At 35.7% G+C, this 6,341-nt stretch overlaps 1 protein-coding gene and 1 pseudogene across 3 annotated transcripts in view; one reads left to right on the forward strand and one right to left on the reverse strand.

Moving 5' to 3' along the window:
- The window catches only part of CTNNA2 (catenin (cadherin-associated protein), alpha 2), a 1,691,926-nt gene that overhangs the window by 556,887 nt on the left and 1,128,698 nt on the right, over positions 1–6,341 (reverse strand). The gene's annotated exons all lie outside the window — the stretch shown is intronic.
- Positions 5,230–5,714, forward strand: LOC102868079 (annotated as a pseudogene).

Genomic DNA, 6,341 nt, shown 5'->3' on the forward strand with positions numbered 1-6,341 from the left:
AAAAAAAAAAAGAAGTGAGTGCAATGGCAGAGTGCCTTGAATTTGCCTCTAAAAACAATTGTGTTTCTGTGCCAGTCTGGAGGCTCAAAGCTACCAGTTGCTCCAAGGATGAAAGATGTGCAGTCTCCTCCTGTCTGATTTTCATCCTTGGAAACCAAGCAGAGGGTCAACTATGAGTGGGTTCCAACTCAGTATCAATGAATCTAAGGTTTCGACCTTTCTTACTCAGGCTTTCCACTGCAGAGTCAGAAAGGTAGGTGCTCTTACCCTGCAGAGTCTTCCTGTAATGGGACATTTGCTTGGGATGTTAAGTGCTCTGTGCAAGAAATGCCACAATCTAATCCTGTCACCTTTCAAATAAATGAGGTAAGTGACAGCAATTCAAGTCCCCCTGTCAGCTTAATTAGAGGATGTGAAGCACAATTACCAGGCATTAGTGAAAGGCTGGTGCAGAGCAGCAGAAGGCCTTGGGGGCAGGCTGTAACAGCCCACCACAGGGAGAAGTACACTCCTCTCTGACAATTTCATTGGAAGTCTTAATTACAATGCGACTGTAGAGGGAAGATTGTTTTATAAATGCCATTACAAACACAGCCTGATTGCAGAAATCTTTTCATCTAAAAACTAATTAAACCATTATTTCCTCTCAGATTACACTGGTAAGTGTAGGTTTTTCATTTAGGAAAACAGTTATACAATCTTATGTTCCCTTATATTTAGGGAACTTTTTAAAAAAGCGTCTACAGGCCAAACTGATTTTAAAATTTAGAAATGTTATGAGGAAGATAATAAATTTGAGATTTTGTGAAGCACAATCTTATGATGTAGAGGAAAGATACAGTGTAATGTGTTTGCTAAAATATGAGCCTATGTGCACAGGCTTAATCACTTTGAATGAATATATTTTAAAAATTATATAAAAAACTCATTTCAGAAACTTCCAGTTTTGATAAAACAAGATTTTTGCCACTATGGAAATGTAAACTTGACGAGGGTAGAGGTTTCTCTTATTTCATTCATTACTGTGGTACCAGCAAGTAAACATTTGGTGCTTAATAACCATTTGTTGATGAAATTAAAGCTGCTTTCTAACTGTCAGCAAAGTGGTCTTGTGAATGTTACAGATTAGAAGTAAGCACATTGCTGAATAGTTTAAAATATTATAGGTTCATTTCAAACTATTGCAGGCATGTAACAAGGAAGAGAATAACTATCTGTGAATGCAACAATAAAGATGGCAACAACAACCTCAAATTAGATGTCATTACAATTATTGAAGAATAGAAGCTAAAGGCCACATGAGCAGATGAAAGGAAAGAAGTGCTGTTGTAAAGAGGCTGAGATCCACAAACAGCTCAGGATCACAATAATCACATTTAATCCAGCACAACAAAATCAAGCTGTTACGACTGCACTAGCCCCATCTCTATGTATGAGCAGACTTCTTCCCTCTTTAGTCTCCAGAGGCTAGTTTTACACTAAGGGGATTTTTCACTTGCTTCAAAAAAGGAAAACACGTTATGCTTTAAGAAAAGGGTTATACACTAAAATTCATGCAGATGAAGCAGACGTGAGTATAAAAGGATTATTTGCTTAACAAAGGAATTCTCTCTGCAGGCTTATTTTAAATTGTGAGCTCCACTAATGAGTTTAAGTGTTTATTTACAGATCATCAATTACATGGAGGAGGGCGGGAGGTTGTCAGGGGGAAGGTACTTGAATCAAGCAAATTATTAAGCAACACTGACAAATGAAGATCAATCAGTTGGTAAAACATTGGTTTCGATTCCACCAATAACAATACAAAAGTCCGTAGGAAACAATTTTAGATTACAAAAACTTAATTATAACTATATCTTCTGGAACAATTGAAACAAGGAAAAGAGCTTCCCTCTCTTTCTGCCAAAAGCTTTCAAAAGAAGACAGAGAAAAGTAAAAAGCAGCTGCTGTCTCAGAAACACTATTTAAAAATCCACCCTCCCTCACAAACTCTGATAATGGGATCAGATAAATACAACATAAACCACACCATCAAAAGTTCATTTTCAGAATCCTTCTCTGCCAGAGTCATTGGTAAAACAGCAAGGGTTATTTTTAGCCACCTCAGTGGCACAGCTTTCTCCTAAGATAAGGGTCTCCTAGGAATGAAAGGAAGGAAACCACCCACTTACTGTTTTCAACGCAAATCCTCCCCACTCACACTTTATTTCAGAAACCAAACTAGAAAACATGTTATGGAATATTTAAGAATGACACATTGCAGTAAATGCTAGGAACCACATTTTAGCAACTGTTAAAGACCACTCCTTTTGCACATAAGAAAATTAGCTGTAATTGAGGAAGCGACACGAGTGTAGTACAGGAATGGGAATTTAGCAGACAATTAATGGTGAGGGGAGAAGGGAAATAGAGTTAATGAATGGTTGATACAAATTCCATTTTGCTATTGTGTTAATCACAGATTCATGAAAATTTATTTCCTAGCTAAGATTTATAACAGGATTTCTAAATATTTTATTCTGTTCTGAATAATTTCCAACTTGCAGTGTCATTTTTCAGAATCATACTAATCACATAATTTATTAGTATGTATGACTACCCATTAGCTTGCACATTCATAAAAATGTTGTTCTTGTTAAGTGCCATCAAGGCAATTATGACTTATTTGTTCAAGCAAACCTATGAACAGCAGATCTACATCTTGCCCTGTCTTCCTCCATCTTCACAATCTTTTTTTTAAAAAAAATTATTTTATATTGGTTTGCTGACAAAGTTCATATACACTGTGTTTAATGTTATTCTTCATTCACATCATGTTTCATACAACCATTACCACTGATTGTTCTTGCCTTTAAGTACCATCGAGTCAAATATGACTCATAGCAACTGTATGAACAAAAGATCTGAACCCTGTTCTATAACTATTGTTGTTTCTTTAATGGTCATAGGGTTTCCAAAGGCCTGTTATTAAAGAAATGGATGCCAGTCCTGCTTCTAAATCTGTCTTAATCTGGGAGCTCGAAAAAACCCTGTCCACCATGGGTAACCATTATGGCATTTGACACATCAGTAACACAGCATTCAGTATCACAGCAACCCCAAGTTGTCTCAGTGAGCAAACTGACCGACAAGTGCTTGTACCATTGATTACATGTTATAAAATTAATTACCATTGGACTATGTCCACCATTACCCTATCTTTTCAGGTCCACACCAGATCATTCTCATTTCCTTTACTCCCTCCCTCCACCTACCAAAATGTGCAAACTTCTGGTCTCACCTGTACCCATCTTCACCCTTCTACTCCCACCCCTTCCCATACATGGTTTACTAGTTACCCTTCTATTTTTACCGTAATGGTCTTAATGCAGTAGTTGTCCTTGTGAGACTGAATTAGTTCACTCAGCATAATGCTCTCCAGTCTCTTCCATTAGGTAGTATTTGTCTAAATTGTTGTTCCTGAGTGCTGCGTAGTATTCCATTGTGTGAATGTACCACAAGTACAAGGAATATACTCCACGGAAATCAGAACTGAGACAACAGAGATTTGTTCACAGCATTATTCAGCACCACAAGAACACGAAAACAGCTCAAATCTGCAACCATGTCCTCACAATCTTTGTTATGCTCAAGCCTATTCTTACTATCCCTGTTTCTATTCATCCCCCTTGAGGATCTTCTTCTTTTTCTGAGTTTGTGAGATGAAGTTTCACCAGCCTTGCCTCTAAGCAGCACCCTGGTTACACTTCCTCCACACAACCTTGTTTGCTTTTTTCAGTCTGTAGAATATTCAATACTCTTTTCAAACACCATAATTCAAAGTTATAGATTCTTCTTCTATTATCTTTATTCACTGTCCAACTTTCAGATGTATAGGAAGCAAATTAAAACATCATGGGTTAGATCAGGCACTTCTTGGTCTTGAAACTGACATGGCATTGGTCTTCAGCACTTTAGCTAGGTACTTGACAGGAGATTGCTTAAGTGCAACACTCAGATTTTCAGACTCCTTTGATCTCTTGATTGCTGTTACCCAGGGTGTTAATTGTGGATTCAGGTAAAAAGCAAGCCTTAATTCTAGGCCTCTCCTATAAAGAGGAGAAAGTTAACTTTGACTTCATATGTTGTTCTAATCATTTTAGTTTCAGCAATGTTTAAGGAACCAAGTGATGAGTTCAGGAGTCTAAAGAATAAAGTCCCATCTACCAATTATTTCATTCAAAGGAGCATTTACTGAACTTGGTTTAGTGAGAAAGCCTTGGTAAAATCCTGTGGAACGCTTGATATTCTTTGACTATTCAGTTTTGATTTTATATCTAGCTTTATCATGGAGCTATTCTTGTTTTGCTTTGCTTGTATTTTATTAAATGCTATTTTACGATATTATAATTTATGTAACTCCGCACTTAAACAGTGGCAAAAAGATTTTTGGTTTGTGTGATTTTATAAAAGCTAGAGTAGTTTTTCAATCACTAACTAAAAAATAAACCACTATTTTGCATCTTATTAATCATGTCTAAACTTACTTTGAACTTATATCGATTTTTCTAAGAAATGGATTTTAAAATAGTCTTAACTGAAATTAATTCTTAAGATATGTTTTTAAAAATATTTTGTTTAAAATCACATCTTCAGTGAAAGAGGTGTGTTGAGGTCTTCATTCTTTTGTGGTGGTGTTTGTTTCTTTCATTAAGTCTATTAACTTTTTGTTTTGTGTATTTTTAAGCTCTATAATTTGGTGTGTAGATATTAATTAGAGCGGTTTTCTTTTGTTTTATGACATCTTTAAGCATTATATATGTCTTTCCTTCTCTTTTGCTTGTTTTCATTTAATAATTTTACTTTATTAAAGCTTAAATTGCCTCCAAAACTTGCACTAGAACAATGAGAAGCCAAAACCAAAGGAAGGAATTATGAAACTGAAAAGCTGGTCAGAAGATTTTAAAGGGCAGCTAGAGAAAACAACATATTTTAATGAAATATGCAAAGAGCTAGACTGAAAAATAAAAAGAGAAGGACTCACTCAACATTTGATACTCTGAAAGAATAAAAGAACAAATTCAAATCTAGAGTTGCAATACTGAAGGATGTGACAACCAAACTCTTGTATGATCCAAGAAGCATCAAAAGAATATAGAAGGGGATCTTATTTTCTCCTTCTGTTTTCTTTCAGGCTGCTCAGCTCTCACCAGTCCCTGGCCTGTGGGAGTTTTGAGACAAAAAAAAATTATGTTTTCAATTAAGTTGCAGAGTTCTGATGGAGAGGTATCACAAGGTGGTATGGAAATTGCCAATAGTCTGTGACTATCAAGATTGTGTTGAAAGATTTGGAAATGATATTGAAGATGATAACCCAGTTCCTTTTCCAAATATTAGTACAGCAATATTTTAAAAGGTCATTCAGTGGTGCACTCTTTACAAGGATGACCTCCCTCCCTCTGAGAATGATAAGGAAAAGGGACAGAGAACAGATATGATATCCCAGTTTGGGTTCAAGAAGTCTTGAACGTTTACCAGGACACTTTTTGAACTTATTTGGCAGCAAACTACTTAGACATCAAAGGTTTGCTTGATGTTACTTGTAAGACTGTTGTTAATATGATCAATGGGAAAACTCCTAAGGATATTTGTAAGACTTCAAGATAAAAAGTGAGTTTACCTAAGAGGAAGAAGCATAGGTACTCAAAGAGAACCAATGGTGTGGAGAGAAATGAAATGATGTGTCTGATACTGACACTGTAATACTATAAGGATTTTTCCTAATACTAGTTGCACTGTTCTGTTTATAATTGTTAATATTAGACAAACAATAGACAACCATAGCAGCAAATCAATTGTATTAGTAGAATATTGACCTTACTGCATGTGTAATTTGAGTATGGATTTCAAAACCTATAGTTGAGTTTGCTCTACTGAAATCAAATATCTTTTTTAACCTTTGCTTTGAATGAAATTGAACTGTGAGTTCTTTATATATTCAAAGAAGAAGGAGAAGGAGACTCTGTGAACGAAAGACCTGAACACTTGTATAACTTTTACTGTTTCTCTAAGTTCATCGAGTTTCTGGAGGCAAGCTATTATGGAAGTGGATATCACTCCTCCTTCCAAGCTTGTTTTAATCAGGGAGCTCCACCCACTCTCTGTCCGCATAGAGATAGAGATAGAGACAGAGATAGAGATAGAGATAGAGAGATATAGATGATAGAGCTAGAGCTAGAGAGAGAGAGAGAGAGAGACAGATAGATATAGATTAGATATAGAGATAGAGATAGAGATGATAGAGATAGAGATAGAGATAGAGATAGAGATAGATAGATATAGATATAGATATAGATATAGAT

The sequence above is a fragment of the Elephantulus edwardii genome, unplaced genomic scaffold, assembly GCF_000299155.1.
Source record: "Elephantulus edwardii isolate Elephantulus edwardi_28Jun2011 unplaced genomic scaffold, EleEdw1.0 scaffold00275, whole genome shotgun sequence".
Taxonomy (NCBI): Eukaryota; Metazoa; Chordata; class Mammalia; order Macroscelidea; family Macroscelididae; genus Elephantulus; species Elephantulus edwardii.